The sequence below is a fragment of the Cricetulus griseus genome, chromosome 4 (assembly GCF_003668045.3).
Source record: "Cricetulus griseus strain 17A/GY chromosome 4, alternate assembly CriGri-PICRH-1.0, whole genome shotgun sequence".
Classification (NCBI taxonomy): Eukaryota; Metazoa; Chordata; class Mammalia; order Rodentia; family Cricetidae; genus Cricetulus; species Cricetulus griseus.
In genome coordinates, this window is record NC_048597.1 from 128,493,437 (window position 1) to 128,521,300 (window position 27,864).

The 27,864-nt window shown below is 44.5% G+C and overlaps 1 long non-coding RNA gene across 1 annotated transcript; it reads left to right on the plus strand.

Moving 5' to 3' along the window:
- Positions 1-6,897: 6,897 nt before the first annotated feature.
- On the plus strand, positions 6,898-25,935 carry LOC103164114. The gene is made up of 3 exons (XR_003484455.2): positions 6,898-7,162; positions 7,553-7,938; positions 25,419-25,935. It is a non-coding gene; the product is annotated as an uncharacterized LOC103164114 (long non-coding RNA).
- Positions 25,936-27,864: the final 1,929 nt, after the last annotated feature.

Genomic DNA, 27,864 nt, shown 5'->3' on the forward strand with positions numbered 1-27,864 from the left:
GGAAGGAACCCAGGGTATTCTGGCCAGCTAGTGTAGATGAATTTGTAAGCTCTAGGTTCAGTGAGAAACCCGGACTCAAAATATAAAGTAGAGACATTATTGGGGAAGACAGATGATATCAACTTCTGGTCTACACACATATGTGCACACAGGTGCCCACATAACCTTACACATGCACACACATGCACTCTTACCCTCACACATGTAAAAACAGCTAAAAAATAATAAAAAGACATACCCACTCATTAGGATGCAAATTTGCCATTGACTTTAATAAAGGCTAAAATGATTTGTATGTCAAAGAATTGTTTAAAATAAATTTTTATATGGTCAGTAAAATGCTTGATTTGTATACCCATTTATATAATAATATACTCGGAATCACGTAAAAATCTCTTGGCAGAAAAGAGTTGGAAGTGGAGAAAATTTAGAAAGCTCCAGGCAAGGTCACACTGTGGCACAACTGTAATATTCCTGGCTGACTGCAGCTGATCGCCACTAAATTCCTGTCTCACCACCTCAGGCTTTGTGGTCCTGCATATAAAGAGCCACTTCTTAGTACCAGGAGCTGTTACAAGGAAGAGGAAGAGCCAGTGAGAGGACTAAAGACTAACCACCTTGGGCTTAAAGTCCCACACATCTTTTGTGCTCTTATTTGATTGGCCACAGCCAATCACACAAGACTATGAAAGGAATCAGGAGGAGTACAGAGTGTGGACCACATGGAAGTAGAGGGTGAGGAGATGCTGGTATGTCTGTGCTGTGTACGCAGGGCCTGGCCTGCAGCCATGCTAGCTACATCCTGGCCAGGTACCCTGAGCCCACTCTGCCTCTCACGGAGAAGTGGCTCATCTCCCAGGTTGGCTTTTCTCCCTGTGGAGGATGACGAGATGCCTATTCTTGTTGATGAGAATCAAGTGAGCTAAAGGTACTTGCAGTGCCTGAGAACTCTAAGCATCAGCTGTTAATTGTCAGAAGTATAGAAGCCCTTCAAAATTTAATAGACAAGGATGCTTGGGTTTCTAGAGAGGGCAATAGCAAAGCACAAATCACCCTCAGGAAATACTCCTGGCTGTGAAGAGCAGGGCAAGGATTGACTTTCCGTTTGCTGTTCACTCTAATGCAGGGCTACATTATTTTTATCTTTATTTTAATTTGTGTGTGTGTGTGTGTGTGTGTGTGTGTGTGTGTGTGAGAGAGAGAGAGAGAGAGAGAGAGAGAGAGAGAGAGAGAGAGAGAGAATACTCCACCACTGAGTTATATCATCCATCCCTTTTAAACTTTTTTTTTCTTTTTTTTTTTTTTAATTTGAGAGTCTTATTAAGTTACCAAGGCTGGCTTTGAATGAGTTCTGTAGTTCGGGTGACTTTGAATTTATAATCCTCCTACCTCAGCCTTTTGAGTTGTTAGCAGGGCAGGGTTGTACCACGAGGCCTGGCTTGTTTTTTTTTATTATTATTATTCATGGATTGCTGATTTATTTTATATATGTTGAAGGTTCAGGGACAGTCAACAGAAACGAGTCATGCAGGCTGGAGAGATGGCTCAGGGGTTAAGAGCACTGACTGCTCCTCCTGAGGTCCTGAGTTTAATTCCCAGCAACCACATGGTGGCTCACAACCATCCATTATGAGATCTGGTGCCCTCTTCTGGTGTGCAGATATACATGGAAGCAGAATGTTGTATGCATAATAAATAAATAAAATCTTTAAAAAAAGAGAAATGAGTCATGCAAGGCAGATGAAATACCTTCTTGTTAGCAGTAAGTTGATACTGGGAACATGGCATTGGGATAAACAATAGTGGATTTCTTAATACTGAATCTAGAATTGGATTAGATGCTTCCAACATCATTTAGTATAATGTGTGATGAGAGAAAGTATGCAGAGAGCAGAGAAAAGGTGAATTGCTTCTCAGCTCTGTGCTGGCAGCTATGCAATATCAGAATATATATAATACATAAATATTAATGTAAATAATTATATAGTAATATATACATAGAATATACTCTAACATATATTAGAAAGAAAGCCTGCATTTACAGGTGTGTATATGCATAACTCAAAAGGACCTGACAGTCTGTGTGCTACCTCCTGATGCCAACACATCCCAAACCTGTCAAGTTCAGTAAGACACCATTAACTGACCACACCAGTCCTAAATAAAAGCTTAGCTAACCCTTTGGAGTGTGAACTGCTTCAAGATGCTAAGGTAAGACCAGACAACCATTAACTCTACAGAAATGTACACACTCACAGCAGAACTGTACAAATCATTGCAGTGGTGGTGGGAGAACCCTTCAGAAGATGGAACATTGCCCTTCTAGAATTCTCTGACAGCATTCTGGTTGCATTGCAGGGTTTTCTTGCTGCATCCTAGGGAAAGCACTTGAACAATAAGGTTAAAATAAAGAAACCTGCAGAACAGAGAGCCAAGAGGCCAGGCCTGATAGCTCAGTCAAAAAGTTACAGTGGCCATGACATCACAATTGAAATAATGGATGGCTTCGTTTCTCTCTTTTGACGTTTAAAAGTTGCTGGGTTATTTTTATATTTAAGGGGAAGAGAGGTAAACACCTGGTAGGCTTCTGAGCAGTTGGCATTTCCAGAGACTGGCTGCTTCTCTAGGGAGGAGGGGTGATCAGTCTCCCTTCTTGGTTTGCCATTTTGGCTGCTTTTCCAGATCACTGTCCAGTGGACACTGTGACCGAATACTTGAATTTGATCCTGTAGGTGATCTGGGGTCCTCTGGATTCCCATCTACATCCCTGATCTGAGTCTCAGTGCACCTTCTGCCCTGCACTGGCTACTGTTCTCACTACTGTGACTGAGTTCCTGACAGGAAGCAACTTCAGGGAGGAATTATTTAGTTCCCGTTTACAGAAATTGGCCATTGCGGTAGGGAAGGAACCATGACAGGTGATTGCTCATATCACAGATCAGAGGGTGGGCAGGAGCTAGGGCCAAGCTGTACTTGGGCAACCCCTAATTCGACTTTCCTAAACCATAGGTCTTCAGATGTGAGGTTACAAAGAACTGACAACAGAGCTTTCTCAATGTGCAGCAACCAAATTCAGTTAAAGCATGAAATGAGTCTGGGTATTTTGGCAGTGTCTCCTATGTCATATATGTGACTTTCAGACAGCACTCCACCACCATCACATCATGCAGTGTCACCTCAGCTCAGACTCCTGACAATCCTATGTTATAAACTGCAGTATTGAGACGAGATCTGGTGAGTTCAGGGTGGTATGGCCGTAGACAAAAATAGACAGGTAGACCAATGGAATGGAGTTGAAAACCCTGATATTAACCCACACACCTACAAACACCTGATTTTTGACAAATAATCTAAATTTATTAGATGGAATAAAGAGAACATCTTTAACAAATGGTGCTGGCATAACTGGATGCAGGCATGTAGAAGACTGCAGATAGATGCAAGTATATCACCATGCACAAAACTTAAGTCAAAATGGATCAAAGACCTCAACATAAATCCAGCCACACTAAACCTATTAGAAGACAAAGTGGGAAATACTTTTGAATTAATTGGTACAGGAGACTGCTTCCTGAACATTACACCAATAGCACAGACACTGAGATCAACAATTGATAAATGAGACCTCTTGAAACTCAGAAGCTTCTATAAAGCAAAGGACACAGTCAGCAAGACAAAACGAAAGCCCTCAGACTGGAAAAAGATATTCACCAACTCCACATCTGACAGAGGGCTGATCTCCAAAATATACAAAAAACTCAAGAAGCTAGTCTCAAAAATACCAAACAATCCAATTAAAAAGTGGGGTACAGAACTTAATAGACAATTCTCAATAGAGGAATCTAAAATGGCTGAAAGACATATAAGAAAATGTTCAACATCCTTAGCCATCAGGGAAATGCGAATCAAAACAACTCTGAGATACCATCTTACTCCTGTCAGAATGGCCAAAATCAAAAACACCAATGACAGTTTATGCTGGAGAGGATGCAGAGAAAGAGGAACACTCCTCCACTGCTGGTAGGAGTGCCAACTTGTACAGCCACTTTGGAAATCAGTATGGCGATTCCTCAGGAAAATGGGAATCAGTCTACCAGAAGATCCAGCAATTCCACTCCTAGGCATATACCCAAAAGAAGCACATTCATACAACAAGGACATCTTTTCAACAATGTTCATAGCAGCACTATTTGTAATAGCCAGAAACTGGAAGCAGCCTAGATGCCCCTCAACTGAAGAATGAATAGAGAAAATGTGGTACATTTACACAATGGAGTACTACTCAGTGGGAAAAAAACAATAGAATCTTGAAATTTGCAGGAAAATGGATGGAACTAGAAGAAACCATTCTGAGCGAGGTAACCCAATCACTAAAAGACAAACATGGTATGTACTCACTCATATGTGGATTTTAGACATAGAGTAAAGGATTACCAGCCTATAATCCACACTGCCAGAGAAGCTAGTAAACAAGGAAGACCCTGAAAGACCTTTGCCCCTTAGCCCTTTCTTTCTCGAGTTTGTCTCCTCTTCCTCCTGTCGGCGGCTTCCACTTCCCCCGCCACCCGCCGCACGCCCGGCCCGAGAACGAGCACCAGGTGGGCCGGCACGAGAACGAACACCAAGTGAGCCGGCCTGGAGCCCTGCCCCTGAGCCCCCGCCCGATGAGAAACACTCTGTCCCAAGGTCTCCGCCCCCAAGGTCAGCCATCTGGACGCGGAGGGGGGGAATTGAGTCTGTTGTACCAGACACCAGACCTTGAGAATATGCTGATCTGGAATGGCTCTGTGTCTCATTTGAACCATCCAATAGAAATGATTCTGTATTTCGCCTCATTTGAAAGACTCTATGTTTCACCTCATTTGAATAACCCTGTATAGCGCCTCATTTACATTGACCAATGGGAATAGCTCTGTACAATGCCTCATTAGAATTATCCAATAGAATCCCTGCTTCTAGCTTGCGCCTTTTTCCCTATATAAGGACCCCTTTCCCTTGGCTCGGCGCGCTTGGCCTCACAGAAGCTAAGTCGCCCGGGTACCCGTATCTCCAATAAAGCCTCTTGCGGTTTTGCATCCAAGTTCGTGGTCTCGCTGATTCCTGGGTGCGGGTCTCCCTCTACGAAAGTACCTCTTCGGGGGTCTTTCAACCCTAAAAGAGACAAACTTTGTCCCCTGGAGAAGGGGAAAGGGTCAAGATCTCCTGAGAAAATTGGGAGCACGGGAAGAGGGGGAGGGAGCTAGGAGAATGAGAAGGGGAGAAGAGGAGGGGTGTGGAGGACATGAGGGAGCAGAAAGGTTGAGTCAGGAGAATAGAAGATAACAAGAATGGAGATACCATAATAGAGGAAATCATTTTAGGTTTACAGAGAAATCAGGCACTAGGGAAAGGTCTGGAGATCTACAAAGATGATGCCTGCTAACAATCTAAGCAACAGAGGAGAGGCTACCTTAAATGCCCTCCCCTGATAATGAGATTGATGACTGACTGACATGCTACCCGATAGCCCTCATCCAGCAGTTGGTGGAAATAGAACCAGTGGAAATAGACACCCACAACTAATCACTGAACTGAACTGGAATCCAGATGTAGAGAAGGATGAGTGAAGAGCAAAGGGATCCAGACCAGACTGGTGAAACCCACAGAAACAGCTGACCTGAACATCAGGGAAATCTTGCTCCCCAGACTGATAGCTGGGAAACCAGCATGGGACTGATCCAGACCCCAGGAACATGGGTTTCAGTGAGGAAACCTCTGAAATCTACGGGACTTGCTGTAGCAGTTCAGTACTTATCCCTAGCATAGGTGTGGACTTTGGGAGCCCATTCTACATAGAGGAATACTCCCTGAGCCAAGACACATGGGGGTGGGCATAGGCCCTATCCCAAAGGACATGATAGACTCTGATGACACCCTATGGAAAGTCTCAACATCCAGGGGGAGCAGAAAGGTTATGTGATAGGTAGGGTTCTGGGCGGGGTGGTGGTGGTGGTGGGGTAGGGTGGTGGTGGTGGTTGTAGGGGAGGAGGGGAGGGAGAGGGAACTGGGATTGTCATGTAAAACAATCTTGTTTCTAATTCAAATAAAAAATCTGCAGAAAAAAAGAAAAAGATAAAAAAAACAGTTACATTCTTAAAATAAATAAATAAATAAATAAATAAATAAATAAACCACAGTATTTTTGCTAAATGTACCATGTTGCCTGCTCTTACAGAAACATAGTAGTTTAATTATGGAAAATAGACTTTTCCTATTTTTCTATAATTTATTACTGTTATGAAGTTTGTCCCCTGGGAAAAAACCATACAATTATAATTAAGAGATTTATTGGCTAGTTGCTAGCAGGACAATCTCTGAGGCAAATCTGAGATTGCTGTGAAGGAAGGGTCTGGGGAAAGGACTTTTAAAGGGGAAAACCACAGGAAGACTTTCTATATCTATGCAAGCAAGTAAAAACTGTTCTGTTTCGTCAAGTGATTAAGGCAACTCAAAACAATCTTTGGATGTCTGTGTAAGCAAGTTTAGAAGAAAAAAAAAAGAAGTTAGTCATATCATAATGAGTAGATAGTCACAGCTATACATTTTTGGGTGGGGCTCACAGAGTTACTGGTGTGAGAGCCAAAACTTACATTTTAAGTTTTAATTACTATACTTAAGAGATCCATGAAACAAAAATGCCCCTGATCTGCAAGTCCCTTGCCCAAGGACAGATAGTTCCTGAAATGCTGGAGGCTATTGTTACTGGAGATAACAAGCCATGTGTTTTCATTTCCCCAAACAAGTTTGTTTGACCCATCTGCCACCAGATGTGCTTAATCACATGGGGGAGGTTCACAGGCAGGAAATGTGTCAGGAGGCATGCTTGGCCTGGATTGGACCTGATGAGAAATGGAATGAATTATGGGTTTTCCTTCGTAAGCCCTTGCTGGGCTTGATTCTGGGTCATTTCCTAGGAACCTAGATATGGACCTGGCCAGAGCCCATCCACCTGGCCATTATTTAATTAACACTTGCTTCAAATGTGACTTTTAACTGTGATAGTGTCTTATTCTCGATCGGTGGGATTAACACTGGGAACTTATCTTCTAGGGACTAAAGTCAGAGAGAAATGGCTGGTGGGTGACAAGATGGATGCTTAGCATACAATGGAGCTTCTTTTGCTGTAAGAATTACCAGTAAATGTTTGATTTGTATACAAATTTTACATACCTATATACCTGGGATTGTATACAAATTTCTTGGATAAGAAGAGGCTGCAAGTGGAAAATGTTTAAGAAGCCTAAGCCTAAAATTACCACAGCCTCCCAAAGCTGCATGGCCATCTGGGGACCAGGGTTTAAACAAGAGCCCTAGGAGACCTCTCATGGGAAGCCACTGCTAAGGCCCAGGAACAGAACATCAAATTCCTTTCTAGTGGTTGGTCTCCCATGGGCTACTCCTGACATGAAGAAAACCAAGGACCACTCTGGTGTGACACAGTGGTTCTAAGAACCAAGACAACAGAAAATGCCTTTGGCCTGTCAAATAAAATGTCACCTCTTTTTCCTTGCAGATAATTCCAACCTCTGGCAAGATTGTTTCTGGATGTTTCCCTCATTTTATGGCAATGTATGGCTTAAAACGGAGAGATGAAAGCTGCCCAGGTTCTCCTGGTTCTGATATAGAACTGCCTGGATTTATTTTCCCATCCTGGTGATGGAACACATTAGACACGGGTAAAATTGATTTCTACAGAGTCCGGACTTTGGAGCCCTCTAAAGCACAACAGACCTTTAGTGTTGGATTTCAGTGCTCGGCTGATTTAATGCGTTCTGCTAACTGCACACATGAGTGTCTGGTGCAATCTTCCTGAAGCCACGCAGTTCACTCCAAAGAGACACTCTGGAGTCTGCAATGTTTTTCTACATCTCTTTTGTTTCTGGAGGACACCTTTATCAGGTAGGAGGTTTTGTTCCTTCAGCACCCTGAATATGTCACTGGGTTGTATAGTTTCAGCTGACTAGCCTGCTGATAGCCTTATGGAGAGTCCTTTATATGTGGCAAGGCTTTCTCCTCTTGATACTGTTAATAGTCTACCTTTTAAATTTTGTTAGCTGTCATGTCTGCAATGTTTTCCTTGGCTTAAACCCATTTGGGTCTGTATGCTCACAGCTCTCCCTAGATTTAAGAGAGTTTCAACCATTATTTCTCTAAGTAAGTTCTCTGCACCCCTTCCTCTCTCCTCCCTCTGAAACCTCCACAATGGATGCTAACCGTTGATTCCATACCATCCTTCTTGGAGGCTTCCTTCAATTGTTTTCAGTCTTTTCCTTTTTTTCTCTTCTGACTGGATACTGTCACATGACCCATCTTTGCTTGCTTTCTTCAGCTTCACCAAATACACATTGAAATTAAATTATTATACTTTTTCATTTTATGACTGTCTTGGCTAGCTGTATATTGACTTGACACAAGCTAGAGTCATCTGAAAGGAGGTAACCTCAATGGAGAAAATGTCTCTGTAAGATCCAGGTGTAGGATATTTTCTTAATTAGTGATTGATAGGGAGGGCCCAGCCCTGGGCTGATAATCCTGGCTTCTATAAGGAAGCAGACTGAGCAAGCCATGATGAGCCAGCCAGTAAGAAGTACCCCCTCCATGGGCTCTGCATCAGCTCCTGCCTCCAGGTTCCTGTCCTGCTTGAATTCCTGTCCTGATTTCCTTCAGTGATGAACAGTGATTTGGAAGCATAAGCCAACTAAAACCCATCCTTGCCAACTTGCTTTGGTTATGGCGTTGTATCACAGCAATAGAAACCCTAAGACAATTCTTTATATTCTTCAGCTTCAGAATTTGTTTAACCCATTCTTGAACCTTTATTTTTGTTCATCATTGTTTACCTGATGTTGTTGCCCTATACGCCTATGTCCCTCTTGATACTTTTGTAAATTTATAGTTGAAGGCCCACAGTTTGGAAGAGTTGATGAATAAAATGGGATTCTAGGGATTGGCCCTGAGGGTGGCCCAGAGCCCTGGCTCTGGCTCCTGTCCACTTCCACTTCCTGATCTGTGACGTGAGCATATACCATCCGCCTGTGTTCTCCTGTAGCTTGCTGAGCTGCCTGGAAGCAAGTGTTTAGAGTTCATTGTCAGCTAACCACCAGATCTCCATTTCTTTGAGTCTGCTACTATGGTGATATTTTGTTTATGATTTAACAAATAAATCTTACCTGAAGATCTGAGTGCAAAGCTAGCCACAGCCATAGAGGTCAGGCTGTGGTGGTACACTCCTTTAATCCCAGCCCTCCGGAGACAGAGACAGATGGATCTCTGTTCATTCAAGGCCAAACTGAGCTACACAAAATTGATCCAGTCTAAAATAGAAACAGAGTTCACACAAACTTGGGATCCCACGACTTTAATCTCACCACTTGGGATCCCACGACTTTAATCCCAGTACTAGAGAGGACTATAAGGTGGCAGGAGACAGGAGCTCATTGCAGTCTGAGGACAGTGCAGTTGGGATTCACTGAGGTTCGGTGGATTGCCTCTTGGGTCTGAGCACTCGTAGAGGTGAGAACTCTCTGGTGGCTTGGCTTAGCTGCTTTGCTTCTTCAGCTTTAACTCCAATATCTGTCTCTGGGTTTTTATTATTTGTGCTAGATGCTACTGATCATGTTATTATGTTACTTGGCTAGTGCCATTTTTGTCAATGATTCTTCATGTTCCTGGGAAGTTGTGTTACTCTCTGTGCATTTGAAGAAAAAAAATAGTTACATCTTTTCACTATTTACTATCTTCAAAAGAGAAGCACACCAATCATTCCAGCTAAGTATTCTGAGACATTCTCGGACCTTTTTAATGGATGTTCCCAGTCCACACTGCATGTGTCTACTTGGAAGGGAATTATGTTTGTGTGTTCCTTGATCCTACAAAGCCAAACAAAGTACAGACAGCCTCACATTTGGTTCTCTTGGGATGATGGTTTTGAAGTGCTCAATTTTGTGACCTTTTTCACACTTCTGCCACATTGAGATACACTCACTATCACAGGGTACATTTGAGGCAATGGCCTGGGAAGGTACCATCGGCAAAGAACAGAGCCAGCTGAATGTCCTTATATTATACAATGAAATTTTCTAGAATGTCTTAGAACTGATAGGGCTGCATAGTTCAATAACAGCTGTCTAGACACTGGAGAGACTGGTAATGCAATAGTTGCTTGCTCGTTCCATAAAGCTAAGTATGTAGTAGTCCCCACCCGGTACTAAAGGCCTGGAGAAGTCTTGGAGAACCACTGATCTTCAGTCCACATTGGAAGTCTAATGTCATCACAGAATAAGATATACTCACCAATGAGAAGTAAAGGCAAGCATGCAAGCAGCATTAATTATTCCTAAGACAGACCTCTTTCTTTGTAGGATGCCTTCCAGAGGCTCTGCCCTCTTTGGGGGTGGGTCTTCTCCCCTCAGTGACTCTTTCCTGAAAATGCCCTTATAGAGCCACCCAGAAGCCTGTCTTGTGGCTGATTCCATCTCCCCTCCAGTTGACAATCAAGACTAACCATCACTGACTGGAAGGTGAAGTGTGCCGAGCACTCAGGGTACCTATGGGTCATTCTGAGTGGGAAAACACAAGTGAGATGTCCCAACCTCCTTACTGGGAGGCTTTTTCTGAGGGAGTCTGGGAAGTAATTAAGATCTGCAGCCTCCCTTCCTTGCTCCCAGACTCAATTGTACTGAGCACCTCAGTATTCTGTGTGAGGTGAGAAGGACTAAGTCTCTTGGGCACCATGGTGCAGGGCTGAGGGAGCTGAACACCATTCACTACAGGAGAAACTTCAGGCCAAGAGCTTCTCTGCTGATATACCACCTTAGCGATAGTGTGGGTCCAGTGAAAAAGCCCTTCTTACTCACTGTCATCTATCTGGTGTCCAGTTTTGTTGTTGTGATGATATGCTGGAGCATCTCTGCTAGTTGTCCAGACTCTGCAGAGCTACAGTTGGCCATAGGCAGTTGTCCCATTGAGGTTGGATACAGGCAGTAAAACTCCCCATTCTACCATACTGTTACCAACGTTAACTTGGCTTTTTAACTTATTTCCTGTAAACATTGTTTATAATGAAAATTATTGAGGACTAATTGTGTTGATCATCTATGATGTGTCTGTTATCACTATTAAGAGCAATAATATTTGCAACACTTGTGGGTTTGTGCACTAGCTACTCTGCTGTATGTGGGCTAGTCAATGGATTGGCTCAATATACCTGGACCAGACCCCAATTCCATCTGTTGGATTACTTTAGCTTCTTCTAATGGCAGAAGGTCAGAGAATGCAACTTAACCAAGCTCTGACACCGCCCCCACCCAAGCGCATGGCATTGTAATTGGCTCTACTTTCTATTCCTATGTGTCCTGGGCCTACCACAGTCAGGTGCCCTTTAGCTATGAATATTATCCCTCTATCCCTGTCAGCTGCAATTAGCTGACCCACATAGGAGTGTTTCTTTAGAGATGGGGGCCTGGGCTTACTCAGCTCTCAATCTGGCCCCTGCTTTTTAATTTCCCCAGAAACCCACTATTCAGTCTTGGAGACAGGACCTTGGAGAGCCAGAATCATAAGCATGGGCTTCGATGTGGCTCTAACCATTAGTGTTGTTGTTGTTTGTTTGTTTTTGTCCAGGTCATATCCCTATATACCTAGGCCATCTCGCAGGTACTGGGAAAAGGCTACTCCTTTGCTTAGAAACTTCTTGCTTTTTTTGTTTTTGTTTAATAAGAGGATTAGACTAGAATTGTATTTTTTTCTGTTTGTGGAATTTGTATTTTTTGTAATTTTTTTTAAATCTTATTTTACATACCAGTCCCTGTTCTTTCTCCTTCCCGTCCTCCCATTCCTCCTCCCATCCACTCATCAGGGAGGGTGAGGCCTCCCATGTGGAATCATCAAAATCTGTCACATTATTTGGAGCGGGACCAAGGTCCTACCCAAATAGGGTATCTAGGCTGAGAAAGGTATCCCTCCATAGGGAATAGACTCTAAAAAGCCAGTTCATGCACTAGAGATAAACACTGGTTCCACTGCAAGCAGCCCCAGACTTCCCAGGCCCCCCAACTGACACCATGTTCAGGGGGCCTGGTTTGGCCTTATGCAGGTTCCTCATCTGTCAGACTGAAGTCAGAGAGCTCCCCCTTGTTCAGGTCAGCTGTTTCTGTGGGTTTCCCCAGCCTGGTCTTGACCCCTTTGATCATCACTCTCCCTCTCTACAACTGAACTCCAGAAGTTTGGCATAGGGCTTATCTGTGATTTTCTGCTTCTGCTTCTGCTTCCATCAGAAAGCTGAAAGCTCTGTGATGGCATATAAGGTAGTCATCAGTCTCATATAGGGGAAGGGCATTTAGGGCACCCTCTCCACTACTGCTTAGTTGGGGGTCATCCTTGTGGATTCCTGGACATTTCGCTAGTGCCAGGTTTCTCATTTCCCATGATGGCTCCCACTATTAAGGTGTCTCCTTCCTTGCTCTCCTTCTCTGTCCTTCCACTAACTCAACCTTACTGATCCCTCATGCTTATCTCCCCCCTCCCCTTCTTCTTCTCCTCTCTCTCCTACTTCCCTCCCCTCCCTCTCCCCCCATGCTCCCAATTTACTAAGGAAATCTTGTTCATTTCATCTTCTGGGAGGGACCATATATGTCTCTCTTAGGGGCCTCCTTATTTCCTAGCTTCTCTGGGGTTGTGGATTGTATGTAGGCTGGTTATCATTTGTTTTATTTCTAATATCTACTTATGAGTGAGTGCATATGTGTCAGGGTGTTTTTTTCTATTTCCATCCATTTGCCTGAGAATTTCAAGGTGTCATTATGTTTTATGACTGAGTAATACTCCATTGTGTAAGTGTACCATATTTTCTTTATCCATTCTTTGGTTGAGGGGCATCTAGGTTGATTTCAGGTTCTGGCTATCACAAATAGTGCTGCTATGAACATAGTTGAACAGATGGCCTTGTGGTATGAGTGTGCATCTTTTGGGTATATGTCCGAGTGGTATTGCTGGGTCTTAAAGTAGATTGACTCCCAATTTTCTGAGAAACTGCCATACTGACTTCCAAAGTGGCCATACAAGTTTGCACTGCCACCAGCAATGGAGGAGTGTCCCCCTTTCTCCACATCCTCTCCAGCTTTAAATAGTGTTTTGATTTTAGCCATTCTGACAGGTGTGAGGTGGTATCTCAGAGTTGTTTTGAGTTGCATTTCTCTGATGGCCAAGGATTTTGAGCACTTTCTTAAGTGTCTTTCAGCTATTTCAGATTCCTCTGTTGAGAATTCTCTATTTAGCTCTGCACTCCACTTTTTAATTGGATTGTTTGGTGTTTTGGTACCTAGCTTCTTGAGTTCTTTGTATATTTTGAAGATCAGTCCCCTGTCAGATGTGGGGTTGGTGAAGATCTTTTCCCATTCTGTAGGCTTTTTAAGCTTGACAGTTTTCTTTCCTATGAAAAAGAGTCTAGCTCCTAGCATTGGCACATACATTTTTGTTGTTGTTGTTGTTATATGATGGTGTTTTTTTTTCCACAATCATTTGCTTATCTACTTAGTTCAAGTTGCTAAACAGCAAACATTTGTTTCTTACAGCTCAGATGCTGGTAATCTACAAGTCAAAACACCAGGAGACACAGTGTGTAGTGTCTGCTGAGGACCCACTCACTGGCTGTGGACAGCTACTTACTTGTTTATTGTCACATGAGGAAGAGGGAGCGATAACTGTTTTATCCTTCTTTATATTCCTACCTGATAACATAGTCCTTGGGGCATAGTAACATTTAGACACTATTTAATGAAGACATGACTATGTGTATGAGTGTGTGAGTGAATGAATGGGTGGGTAGATGATTGAATCAGAAATGTTGCTGAAGATGCAGTGATAATCTGTGAATGACATCTTGGTTCAAAGGCCTGAGAGAAGAGAGAAAGAAATGAACTATAAAGATCTCATCCTAATAAGTGCAGAGATGTACCAAGGTCTCAAAGCTACCAGTCAAAGAAGCACTGCCCTAGGCTGTTCTGATAGCTTAGTCATCCAGTCAACACACGTCTGATGTGGTTGCTCACCAAGTCTAGTGTGAATTTAGTGCTCTGTGCCTATACTCACCCAAAGGGCTTTGTCTGATGGAGTTTCCAGATGCTAGGGCCACTGAAAATCATCAGTGGGGTTTATTACCTTCCCACCATTTCTTTCCCAGTTGTTCCTCCTGACCCAGAGAAACAAACTGAGAAAAGTCAGCAGAAAGTCAGAGTCCCAAAGTTACACTAGAATCTGGTGGTTTCCATAGTAACAGAATCAATCAGTAAATCAACAAGGAGTTACTGAGTGTCACTTGTGAATGCAGCCTGGAGTTGTTGCTGAGCTCATCAGAGAAATGGAGCAGTGGGCAAGAAGCAGAAGGGTCAAACAAAGATGAGGGTGACCCAGGGTGTATCACTGGTGTGGTGTGGGTGTGGCTAGTTACCTGTGACAAATTCACTCTGTACATGGCCAAAGTTGAGTGTGATTCAGATAGGCAAACAGCCTTCTCAGCTGCCACCCACCACTCAGGACTGTACAGAGATTGCTGGCTGACCCATTGTATCTGGCTATCTTAAGAGAACCCTGGCAGCCTCTAGTATTGACAGCATTTGGAGCAGCTGTAGTCAGTTAAGCATGGACTAAAGTTCTGTTATGAAACTGGATTTATATACCGGGCATACTTTTACTCAAATTGCGGTATAATTATGGGGCTGCTGGGAGTGCGGAATCAGAGGAAGCTTAATGGTAGATGAGGCTTCATTTCCCTGACTTTAACCATAAAAGATGTTTTAATCACACGACACTGTTACTTTCCACCATGCCTTTGTCATCAGCTCTACAGACTGGAGAGAACCGAGTGTTCCACAGTGATGGTGATTAAACTGTAGGGTAGGCATTAGGCAGCTCTGATGAGGCTGTGCACAACTCTCAACAGAAATGCAGGCTCTTGTCCTGTCACTGCTGCTGACCATGTGGGTGCTGGGTCACTTCCCCTGCTCATACCAGCCACGGAGGCAGCTCTTGTCCCATTAGTTTTAGGGTATATGGCCCTTGCTAGCTGTGCTACAAAGGTTCAACACAAACTAGGTATGAAATTCACCCTGAGGCACATTGCTTCCCCTAGCCTCCTCACTCATCAGAACTGCATGCAGTGGTGAAACATGCTTTTTCCAGGATCACTACAGAGGCTTTCTTCACAAGTCAGACAATGAGCCTGGAATTGCCCACTCCGACACCCAGGGAAAGCCAGACACTCAGGAGCGTGGATTCTCAGCTAGGCTGGCAAACCTTTGCATCACTTTTTAGTTCCCATCCTCTCGAATAGACAATGGGAAGACACCTACATTGGCAGTGGTAGCCACCTAACACCACAATTCACTGTGGTGGAGACGAACTTGATCCTCGGGACTTCTGCCAGTGCTGTGCTGGAACCTTTGGTGCGACCCCTTCGTGGGTTTCCAGTTGCCATGATTGGACAGATCACTTAATGGGTAGATGACTGGACAGTGGTGCAGTGGCATCATTTGTGGGGACTCTTCCCTGCGCTAGGCTAGGTCTTCTACTCAGCTTCTGAGACCCACACGGTAGGAGGCAGGCCCCACAGCGTTTCTATGCATGGACCACTTATGCACTATCTACCACATGTTCTAGTTTCTTCTCAAACAAATAAGATCCTGGATTCTTTTGCCCACACCCACTCCTGCTCCATTTCCAGTCCCTTTCTTAGCCCTATCTTCCTTTCTGTAAAATGGTGGGATCACAGGATAAAATGAAGTGATATCAGTGTTGTGTCCTGAAGGTGTGTCCTCGAATTCATATGTGAAGGTTCTAGTTCCTAAAGAGATGGCAATTGAGGGTGTGTGTTTGGAAGGAGGTTGAGTCACGAATGGGGTTATAGTCCTTGCAAAGAAGAGGTGAGAGAGTGAACTGGCCCCCTTTCAGTCATGTAAGAGTAGAGGAAGGAGGTGACTTTCTGCAACCGGAGGGGTCTCACCAAAAAACAGAATCCCATCCCCTGACCTTGGACTCCCAGCTTTCACACTGTGAATAGTCCCTTGAGCTTTGTTGTGTTAGCAGTCCAAAGTGACTTTGAATCCTGAACTCCTTGGCCCACTTGTAACTAAGGAAGAGAACTCACACAGGCTCTGCCAAGCCCTCCTAGTCCAGGACTGGCTAGTCTCAGAGAAGGGGCATGGTACCTGAGATGCTTGTCTCTTGGACTGGGGTGGGCAGCTGAGAACTCAGACTGGCACTGCCTAGCTGTTTCTGTGAATGAACATCCTGATGGCACTGGAGACCTGTCTCTCTCAGGGACAGAGGAAGAAACAGGAACATTTGGATGAAGGGAACGTGGGGGCCCCAGGCAGCCAGCAGGATTCTGAGTTCCTCCATGCTCTTTCTAATCAATAGGTGTTGGCAGCTCTGACCCCTTGGTTGGAACAAAGACTCCCCTCTCTCTCCCCCAGCTTCTCTCCACTTGCTGTATCTCATCTGGAGACAGTTTATAACCACAGATCCTCGGCCTAGTACCAGAGCCCCTGACTCTAGCTCTGGGTCTGCAAAGGAGCCCAGGAATATTTTTCAGGAGCACAGCACATGCTCTGAACTGGTGAGCCTTAAGTCTCAGGCAATACTGACACTCCTGGGATTTGGAGGAGGCCTGTCCAGGATAGGATGGGCAGTGATGCTGGGGCAGGCCACTGAGGCTTTACCTGGAAGGTGAGGAAATGACCAATAAGTTTCAGTGTGGGCCTTCCTGAGACTCAAATGGGTTTGATCCCCTCAATGGTTCATGTGGGGAAGCTTGGTCTCCAGTGTGGTGGTGTTAAAGCTGGTGGAGTTTTCACTAGGTGGGTCTGGTAGAAGATCCTTCAGGTCACTTGGGTGCATTACTTGGGTGCTGCCCTCTAGAGGGACTGACTTGTGGGACCCCTGTGTTGGTTTTCACAAGAGGGGGTTGCCAGAAAAGCTGGGCCGACTCCTGAATTACAATCTGACTTCCTGTCTGATCATGTGATCTTTTCCTTCCTCCCCTCCCTTCCTTTCTCTTTTGTTTTCTTTCTTCTTTACCTCTCTCCTTCCCTCTCCCTATCTGTCTCTTCTTCCCTCCTTCCTTCATCTCCCCTCTTTTATCTTCCCTCAATCCCCCTCAGGCTAGGACCACTGTACCCTGGTAGGAAATGCCCTTTAATAAGTGCATGGAGGATTCTGACACTCTCTCCCCTCCTAAATAGTCTAGACTGAAGACATTCAGGGCCACATGTATTTGGAGGTTTTTCTCTGTCTTACACAGTCTCACTGGACCAGTCCCCCGCCACACAACCACTTATGAAATAACAGTTAGAAGCTTAATATCAATGACAATTGTTTGACTAATGGCTCAGACATATTACTGGCTAGCTCTCTCTTGTAAAGTAACCCATTCCTATTAATCTGTGTATTGCCACAAGGCTGTGGTTTACCAGTAATGCTCTGGCAAGTTACTCCTTTGGTGGCTACATGGCATCTCCTCGACTCCACCTTCCTTCTCCCTGAATCTTTGTTTGGATTTCCTGCCTAGCTATATTTTGTCTGGCCATTGGCCAAAATATCTTTATTCATCAACCAATAAAAGCAACAAATATTTGAAGCATACAGAAGGACATCCTACATCATCTTCCCTTTTCTGTCTAATTAAAAAGGAAGGTTTTAACTTTAACATAGGTATCAAGGAAGAATTACAGTTACGATATTTAGTCTATCTGTATTTGATAAAATTAAAGAAAATAATCTTATCATATATCCTATCTTTATGAGCCGAAAGTTTTATATCTAATTTATCTTTTATTATAACTAAGGAAAACTATACATATCTAGTCTTCAACTCCATCAAAGACCCCAGAAGGATATAATATGACCTAAGAAAAGAGGAAATGGATTGCAATTAACTTCCAAAATTCTAGAAATGACAGAGACTTCTGGCAGTCACCCAAAGTTCCCCTGCAATTTTGGAGTATCCCTCTTCAGCCTATAAGCCTAGAGTATCTGGCAGACTTCTCAGTGCAGCAGGAAATTTGAAGCTCTGTTCTGCCTTATACTGGCAAAGTTTATCAGTTGCTTTCTTCTGTGTCCTGAAGAATGTCTGGCAGTTTCTGCCGTGAAGCAGGAACACTGAAGGGCCATCCTGTCTTGTCTTGGCAAGTTTAGCAGTCACTCTCCTGTGGGTCCTGTATGTTCAGGTCATACAGCACACCATCAAGCAGTCCAGGCAAGGTCAGTTCCTTGCCCAGATGGCTAGCCTTGTCACACTGAAGGCAAACTCTATAACGAGTTTCTTCCATCCCCAGCATCCTCTCTTTAAGTAATTGGTGTTGCCAGGAGCAGACATGTCTCACTGTCAAGAAAAATCTAAGTTCTTAAAACATTTAAAATTCCATATTCTGTAGGTTTTTGAAGTGTTTGAAGATTACTTATCCATCTGAAATATATCTCTGCATATCTAGAAAACCTAACTAACATGACTATAAGTTTGACTATTGTAGATGACTATTAATCTGTATTTCTTAATTATACATTACATTTTTAAAATGAGCTACATAAACATAACACCTTAAACAAGAGTAGAAATACACACACACACACACACACACACATATATATAGTACAACAAAATTGACATTTAATTTGTATCAATAAGCCAAAATCCATACCAATGTAAAATATCCATTTTTATATCAGCTGAGCAAGGCAGATATCTGTAATACCTGCTTAGTTCAGAGTATAGGAACCCGTGTGACCCAGAAGGCTGTCAGTCACTCACACAGGCTGTGTGACAGAGAGGAGCAGAAGCAGCAAAGAACAGGGAAGACTTCAGAGCTCCATTTATTTTGACATTCTTTGAATTTTCTTTCACTTTAAAAATTATTTCTGCAGTGAATATGCCATGCTTGCCTCATCCTTCAAAATTAAAAAATAGTGTGACTATCTGGGGAGCCACAACATGGCCAAGTCACCAGGCAGGCAAGTATGCACAGAGATCCTTGCCATAGATTCCTGCAGGCCAGGAGCTGGTTCTCTGCATTTTCCAGGCAGCATAGTGCAAGGACTGGGGGATGGACTTTGCCCCTCCCCCTAGCTCCTCCAACCACCCCATCTCAGGCTGGGGGAGGTTCTTGCCCATCTGGTTTATTCTCTGGGGTTCTCTGAGTCAAGAATATTCCTGGGTCTCTTTGACAATACCCATACCACCCTCATCCATCTGCCCAATCTTTGCTTCCACTGGTGCAGGGCCAGGAGACAAAACTCCAGTAAAGCAGGATATAGACCGCTCTGAGGCAGGGAAGGTCTTGCCTCTCTTAGCAACTGCTCCTTCCAGGGTCTTCCCGGAGACGGATTTCCCACCCTTGAAATTCCAAATGCCTTTCTTTACATTTACAGTTATTTTGAGGCAGATATGAAGCTATTCTGTGGGGCTGGGGCTGCAGCTCATTACAGTGCTCGTCTAGCATGCACAACACCCGAAATCTGCTGCTAGCATTGAATAAGCCAGGTACAGTGCTCCACGTCTGTAATCCCAGCACTTTAGAGGTGGAGGCAGGAATAGCAGAAGTTCAAGATCATCTTTGGCTGCATAGCAAGTCTGAAAAGAGGCTGGACTACCTGATACCCTGTCTCTAAACAGACAGACAGCTCCTATCTGCAGAGCTCCCCTGAGCACCAAGTGTAGCATCTCACTGGGTCTACTTAACTCTCAAAAACACTGTGATTCTCAAGGCCAACTCAGATGTTAGAGAGAGGACTCGAAACCAGATTTTGTACTGCCAAAATCCAAACTGAGCTTCCTTTTGTTGCTTCTATATGAAACATTTTCCACTATGTTCCCATAACATGGGATCTTCTAGTTTTCAAATCAAATATGGTTTATTTGACAGAACAGCCCCTGAGTTCTTGGTGAATGCTGACTCTGGGCTTAATGTCTTTATTTAATCTACTTTAATTCTCTACCTTTGACTCTTGTGAGACCCAAGAAGAAACTGAAGCCTAAAAGAGGCAGAAGCCAAGGTCACCCAGAAGTCACAGGCAGCCTTCAGGAGAAGACATTTCTAGGGTGCTTCACCCAAATGAATGGAAGGTACTTACTGGATAGTGATGACTTAATATGTGTGTTTAAATGCCTGGTACATTAGTGCTTGGGAAATGCTAGTTTCCTTTCTTTCCTCTGTCCAGAGAGAAGAAACAAATTCCAGAAACACAGACTAGTACACTCAGAGATGTAGTTCAATCTGCTCACTGGAAAAACTACTCCTCAGTGAAATTATAGATGAAAGCCAAGCATTTACCTTCTGTGGCCTTCTTCTTACTTAGGAAACAGCAACAACAACCACCACCCATGCGTACACAGCACTCATCCCTTTCAGAAGTCAGTTCTTGTCTTCTATCTTGTTGAGGTGGGATCTCTCTTGTTCTGTGGCAGTGTTGCATGCTCCCAGCCGGTTGGCTAAGTCTTCTCTCCCATCTTGCCCTATGAGTGTTGGAATCACATATGAATGTCACCAGATCTAGCCCTGAAGGTTTTTTCCTCATGGGGTCTTGATGTCTAGAGGAAGCCAAGTATCCTGCCTCTCCACACCAACTTGACCACTGCTCCTGAGTGACGCCCTGCAAAGTGCTCTGCAGACAAGCTGGGGCCATGCAGGAGATTGGACAGCTGGCATCAACTGCAGGTCCAGAAGCAAACACAGCGTAGAAGAAAGATCTGAGATGGGAGCAAATTACCTGGGGTCTCTTCCCGGCCTGCTCACCTCTCTGGGATTATTATTCTTGGCTCTAAAAGTAAGATGAAGTACTGGCTAAGGCCTCTCCACCAAGCTTTACAAGGAAGGAAAAAAGGAAGGCTGTAGGGATTCATTGGCTCTGGAGATTACCTCTCAGGCTGCTCTTTCTATTCAGGAACTGCTGCCAGGACAGGAGATCTGCTATGCCCTAAGCACTGTGCCCTTGGCATCTTTGTATCCTCTGTGGGATGCTCACAAGAAGCCTGTGCAGAACACTGCTCAGGAAAAAAGATGTAACCCATTAGTGTGTGCTTAGATGGGCCTCAGGGGCATTGCTACACTGATTGAAAGTAGCCAGTCTCGAAGGGTTATAGCTTTGATTCCATTAGTATAGCATCCTTCAAATGAGAGTGGCAGAGCTGGAGAAGTGATTGGTGGTCCCCTGGGGTAGGGTTGGACATGACTATGAAGGGAGTAGTGTGAAAGAGTCCTTTTGCAGCAATGAATGGTTATTTCCATTGGAACTCACATGCAGGTACACACATGCATACAAGTATGCCCCAAACTGGGCAAATCCTAAGGAAGAATATAGTGTGGATTGGGTCAATGGGTGGCGTTTCCTGTTTTGATACAATATCCTCATGTTCTCACATTTGAACCTTTGAATAAAGCTAGGTGTAGCACAGACATGACATCTCTCTCTCTCTGTTTTGCTACTCAAGCTTTTTTCCTTTCTTCTTCTTCCAGCTTTCTGTATGTTCACAATTAACTTCACAGTTGAAGTGTACTGAAAGCCCATGAGACGATTCTGTCCTACAGATAATAGACCAATGGTCACTAAGGTCATATACGGCCACATCACTCTGAGATTTGATGTGTGCGCCCACTCCAAACTCATGTGCTTCTCTCTACCACAGTCAGTGATTTGTGTGTGGAAAGAAATCTCCAGAACAGTCTTCAGATGTACTCTCAAGTTCTCCCTTTCAGAGTATTCTCCTTAAATCCTTCAGTGCCAAGCCTGCCGGGGGAGACCACAGGGCGCAGATTTCACCTACTCTGAGAAGGAGTCTGCTGTTGTGTGTTGTGGGAATCTAAGCATCCACCACCAGTGACAGTGGAAGACAGAGGTCCCTGGTAGATGAAAGCCAGAATAGTTCCCGAAAGCCTTCAATCCTGGGTCCACTTTGTATTCTCATTTCCTACCCCAAAACCTCAAGGTGGGCAGCCAGCAGGTTGTTAAAGCTAAGCAGGTTGTTTCAGCTAATTCTCCAGGTCTTTCTGTTTCGGGTAGCAAGTGAAATAATGCTTGGCAAATAGGCAGTACAAGCAGTGCTTTGAGTAAACCACTAAATAAATCATCAAATCAGCATCTACTAATTGATCATTTTACCTTATTCTACCTCATGTGCTCTTACTGCCTCTGCACCACTTCCACCCAGGCTCCCGTTAAAGGAGAATGACTGGCACTGTGGCTTGCCTTCAGTGGTAAAAGCTTTGATTTTTTCCCTTGGCCACTCAGCCTGCTGATCCTTCCCCTAAGGCCCTTTAGTGAACGTTATCAAATCCACATCCACTTTTAGCAAGAACCCTCCATGGTACCTGATCAAGGCCCCACATCTGCCTCTGGCCAGGAGTGTCTGACCACCCCCCCCCCCTCGCCCACACACACCCCTAGTAAGCCAGGACCCTTCTTGTTTCCCTCGTTCCCACTCCTGAGTCTACCCCACTTCTTGGGCATCTAACTCTCTTAACTATATTGTATTTGGGATTGGGCTCAATACTTCACTGCAAAATCCCATTTCCAAGGCTTCCAAACCCATTGCAGAGGCCCTGGATAATTATTGCGTTATCATGCTTTTTTTTTTTTTTTTTTTTTTGGTTTTTCGAGACAGGGTTTCTCTGTGGCTTTGGAGGCTGTCCTGGAACTAGCTCTTGTAGACCAGGCTGGTCTTGAACTCACAGAGATTCACCTGCCTCTGCCTCCTGAGTGCTGGGATTAAAGGCGTGTGCCACCAACGCCTGTCTCGTTATGCTTTAATGGTCAAAGGTGATGAAGGCAACAAGATTTAACAGCACTTACAGCCTATTAGAGGAGGAGAAAAGCATGCACACAAACAAAACAATAAACCCTCGGGGCAAATAGTGAAGGGGTTGCCACAGTCACTACAGCTCTTTATAAGTTCCTACTGTAGGTTAACATGTGTCAAAGGCAAGAGGCATTTAACGAGCATCTCACCGTAAGCATGTGTAAATCCCCAGAGACTTGTCAGGTTTCAAGGTGACATGCCTCCGTTAAATCTATGCACAGGGACAGATCTTTCAAAAAGGAGAAAAACACAGTGGCATCACTAGGCGGGAACACAGCACCATCTATTTTGACATGCTCTGTCAACATAGTGGCCTCCACTCACACGGGGCTGCTGAGCACTTTGAATGAGGCCAGTCTCAAACAAGATGCACTGCAAGCCTAAATCTATGTTGAACTTAAAAAATTTCCGTACAAAAGATGTAAAACACCTCAGCATTTATTACTCTGTTTTTTCTTTCTTTTTTTTTTCCTCCTGTTTCGTCTTGCAACAGCCAGAGTTCTGGGCAATTTCTTTTTTCTAAAATGAAACTTCTCCTCTCAAGGAGATGGCATTTGTAAAGTGCTTAGATGATGGTGAAGAGCCTCAAGGGTCTCTGTACTTAGAGACATTTCCTTTGTAACAGGCACTTCTCATATTCAGAACAAATGAGAGGAATGCTAAAATCTCCGAGTGTCCTTACCTCTGAAATTACCGTCAGAACATTTCCTTTTATGTTCCTGAAGTTTCCATGGAAGCTTGCGTTCTATACGACGATCTTCACTTAGAGGTAATGCAGATTTCATTTCTGGGAGTTTGGAAGGGATTTTGACAGCAATTTAGTTCCTTTTGTTTTTCGTGTGTGTGTGTGTGTGTGTGTGTGTGTGTGTGTGTGTGTGTGTGTGTGTGTGTGTGTGTTCTGAGAAAAGACACATAGGAACTTTAGAAACTGGCTCTCTTGAAAGGGATGTTTTGACTGCCATTCACTGTCAGGCCTGCCCCCCTCCCTCCCCTGAGGGGCCCACCTGCCCCATCTCTGCTAGAACACAAAGGAGCACTACCTCTGCTCTGTGCTCATGAAGAGGCTGCCAGAACACCGGTGTTATTTGAGGCCATAAGAAAAAGAATGTCAGTATTTATCAATTCTACAGTTTAACTGCTATAACTCAGTTTCATCTGGAAGAGCCCAGAGCTGTGGGGCCCAGTCAGCCCAGCATCTCCTTCCTTTCCTGCTGGATCCTTGGTTTATAGGAGGGGCTGTCACAGAATAAACCTCTTTAGTGGATGGATACATACTGAGAACAGGTGCCCCTTTCTTACTGTATCAGCATCAGCACTGCCAACTGATGACGATGTGCATGCTGGGGTTTGAAGAGAACTGGCCCCCACAAGCTAGCATTTTTGAACATTTGGTACCCAGCCAGTGGCGCTGTTGAGAGAGTTTATGTAACTTTTAGGAAGAGGATCTTTGCTGAAGGAAGTACAATAGGGTTGTTCTGAGGTTTTAGATCCTCGCCTCACTACCAACTCTGTTTCCCATCTGCAGAGGGAATGTGGTCAGATGGGCTCCTTCTTTTGCCACCATACCTCTCCTGCCTGTTGCCATGACTTCCCCAACACAATGGACTCGATCCCTCTGAAACCATAGCCCAAACAAACCCTTTGTTCCCTGCAGGGTACTTTTCATCACTGAGACAGCTGCACTCTAATATAATAATGTGGGATATTGGAGCTCTTTGAAAATTTGATGGCTACACTAGTGTGAACGGGAGACACTACTGTTAAGGAAAGGCTCTGGGTCAGGTTCTCGGTTACTAATGTGGGGGAACCAGGGGCATGTACCTGGCTGCTTTAAGTTAGGCAAAACAGATGTGTAGTAGAACAGTTCACTTCTGATCCGTGCTCCCCTCCGCGCCCAGCAATCTGGAATTCAGAGTTGGGGTGAGCAATCCTTGTATCTGGGTAATGAACTAGGTGATGGAAGTTCAGAGAACCAACCTGCCTCATGGGCATCTCACAATAGTGAGAGGGACAGGTGCTAGCATAGGAGGGTTAAGTGGAAACAGGGGACCTTCCTGCAGGGCATTTTAGAGCTGATTGTTTGATGGAAAGGAGACAACAGCAAAGTACCCAAGGCTGGAAGGCCATTAAGGGATGGTGCATATGGCTACTTCAGATAGGCCAGCCCAGGCCAAAAGCCTGAAGAGATGAGCAGGTGGTAGAGCTGGCTAGGTTGTAGTCAGCAGTTTCTCCAGCTCAGCCTCCAGGGAACACCGCCTGTCATCCTCATATTGATTGCACCATGTGGGACCCTGAGTGGCTCTGTCCAAACTCCTGGTACAGAAAGCTGCAAGGTAAGCAATGGGTGCTCTGAGCTGTTAAGTATGCAGTTATTTGTAATGGGGCAATAGTAAATGAATGCAACATACAGATTGCTGGGGGACAGCTGGGGACCCAGAAGCATTTATAGAGTGCTTAATACATGCTATGAACTCTGCTAAGATTGTTCATGCCTGTGGTTTGTTAAACCTCCTAAGTGTGTTACTTTCTATTGTAGAAATGTTCTCCTGAGCAGAGGTGAGCAGGCCAGCTCATGGCCATCTACACGCAACTGTTGACCAGACAGTACGATTTACACTCCCAGTCTTGGAGCCTTTCATCAAGGACTGCCTTCACTTACTGCCAGCTGGATTTTAGCAAGTATTGCAGAGACTCCTGACCATCACACATCACTAGATGGGGCCGGACCTGGCGGCATTTCAGACCCATCTTCTTGCTCCATCCTCAGTGGAGCGACTCCTGAAGAAGGCAGGAAAGGGCATGGCTCTCTCTGTTACATAGAAAAGTTTATTTGGGGAAACATAGCACAGAACTAAAGCTCCATTCACTGTGGTCTGCAGACACAACAGCCTTGGCTGGGAGCTCTTCACCCTCTTAGATGAATGTCAGCACAGTGGGGCCAAGTGCCGCCCATGAAAGCAGTAGGTTGGGCTTCCCCATGTAACACCGTCGTTTGTTCTCATCTTTTGGACTTTTCGGAACAAAACTAAAGATGAACTTAACATTTAAAGTCACTCTTTATCGACTCAGTGTTTTTACCAAGTGACACAGAAAAAAACATGCAATTTATTTTGAAAGGTTTCAGAGAAATTTAATCATTAGAAATGTAACTTAGCCAGGCACAATGGCACACACAGTTTAATACCAGCACTAGGGAGACAGAACTAAATGTATCTCTAAGTTCAAGGCCAACCTGGTCTACAGAGTGAGTTCCAGGACAGCCAGGGCGACACAGAGAAACCTTCCTTAAAAAAAAAAAAAAAAATCAAAAAACAAAATTCTGTAGCCTGGCTATATAGAGAAACCCTGTTTCAACTCCCTCCCCCACACAATACAACCCCCCACCAACCCCACTCCCCCCAAAAGGGAAATTTAAATTATAAACAGAACACCACTGTATTGAATGCTGTGTCTTTGGGGGTGGGGGGGGGATGCTTGTCACACTGCAGAATCCTACAGTTTCTCCTGTGGGTGAGCAAGGAAAAAAGTACCTCAAGACACAAGAAACTTTTTACCTTTCAGGAACCTAAGAACAATTACTGATGAAAAACTACATGCTTCAGTGACAATGCACTCCACAGCTAAAGAGATCCAGAAACACAATAGGTCTAATTTAATGCGGGAGGAAAATGAACTACAAATTAGCACCTATTATATTCCACATTTGACAAAATCACATCCTTGTCAATCTTTTAAAAGAGGTTTCGCTGTTCTTGTGAGAAATAAGGCCAAAATGCCAAGGATCATCCCAAAGCAGCCATTCATCTCAGTGCCCCAAGACAAAACATTAATTTTAAGTCTCGGCCCCTTTAAGAGGTTTATTCTGAGAGCAGGATCTTTAAAACCCCCATTTCCCTAGTCACTGCAAGACAACCATGAACTTGAGCTGAACTTGGAAAGTGGTCATGACTCATTCTGCACCAAAAGCTAAGAAGCACCAGTGTTTCCAGGAAAAGGCTATGCCTGCCTCTGCCGCACTCCTACTAGTCACAGGAATGAGCCTTCCCACTCTCCTGTGGAGGACCACAGGCCTCTTAAGTCAGATCCTTCATGCCAACAAACTAGGATCCCTACTGTTTCCCTTGCTTGCTCACTCAACAGAGTGCCTGGTGTGTCCCGGCCACTGGTTTAAGAGTTGGTGATATGGCCTTGAATCAAAACTTGGACCTTTGAAGATCTGCCTGTGCTGCTCTGACACATGTAAATTAAACCAAGCAGCATGTGTATCGTGAAAGGTGTAGCCACCCGTCTTTGACAGGAACAAAGCCACAGGGGCTAGGTCTTGGGTGAGAATGAGTATGTCCTAACAGGTGTTTACACATGTTAAAACATACATGCAAAACAGACCCACCAAACAAGTGCAGGTTTCCAGCCCCCAACAATGCTACTGTGAAGCAGGGCGATGTTCTGTAAGTGTAGGTTGTGCCCATCCTCCCTGCACTCCAGAGTCACAACAGGGAAGAGAACTGGAAGGTGCTAGCCTCATGACTCCAGAGAAAAGATCAATGCTGGTTGCCGGGTCACTCCATGCTGGACACTCCCCACATCACTGACTGACTTTCAGTCTGACTCTAGAAAATGAAGGTGAGTAACAAAAAGGCATTCTCTCAGAAGTACGAAAACACCACTAAATTAACTGAACATAACAGCGGTATCAGGCTGAAGGCAGCAGCTTTCTCAAGACCAAGGCACACTCTGCTCAGTGGGGGCCTTGCTCTTTGGCAAGCACAAGCTACAAGATTTGGGTCTGTTGTAACTTTAAATAGCCCCACCCAGAGCTGGAGGGCCTCTACACTTCAGAGCTCTACGTGCCCCCAGTAAAATGGTGAATGTGCCAGGACACTGCTTCCAGAATGACCTGTGTGAATCTGGTTTGGAAACGTCAGTAGTCCACTAAGACTGGAAACAAGGTCAGTGGCCCCATAGTGGTCATTTAGGACCTG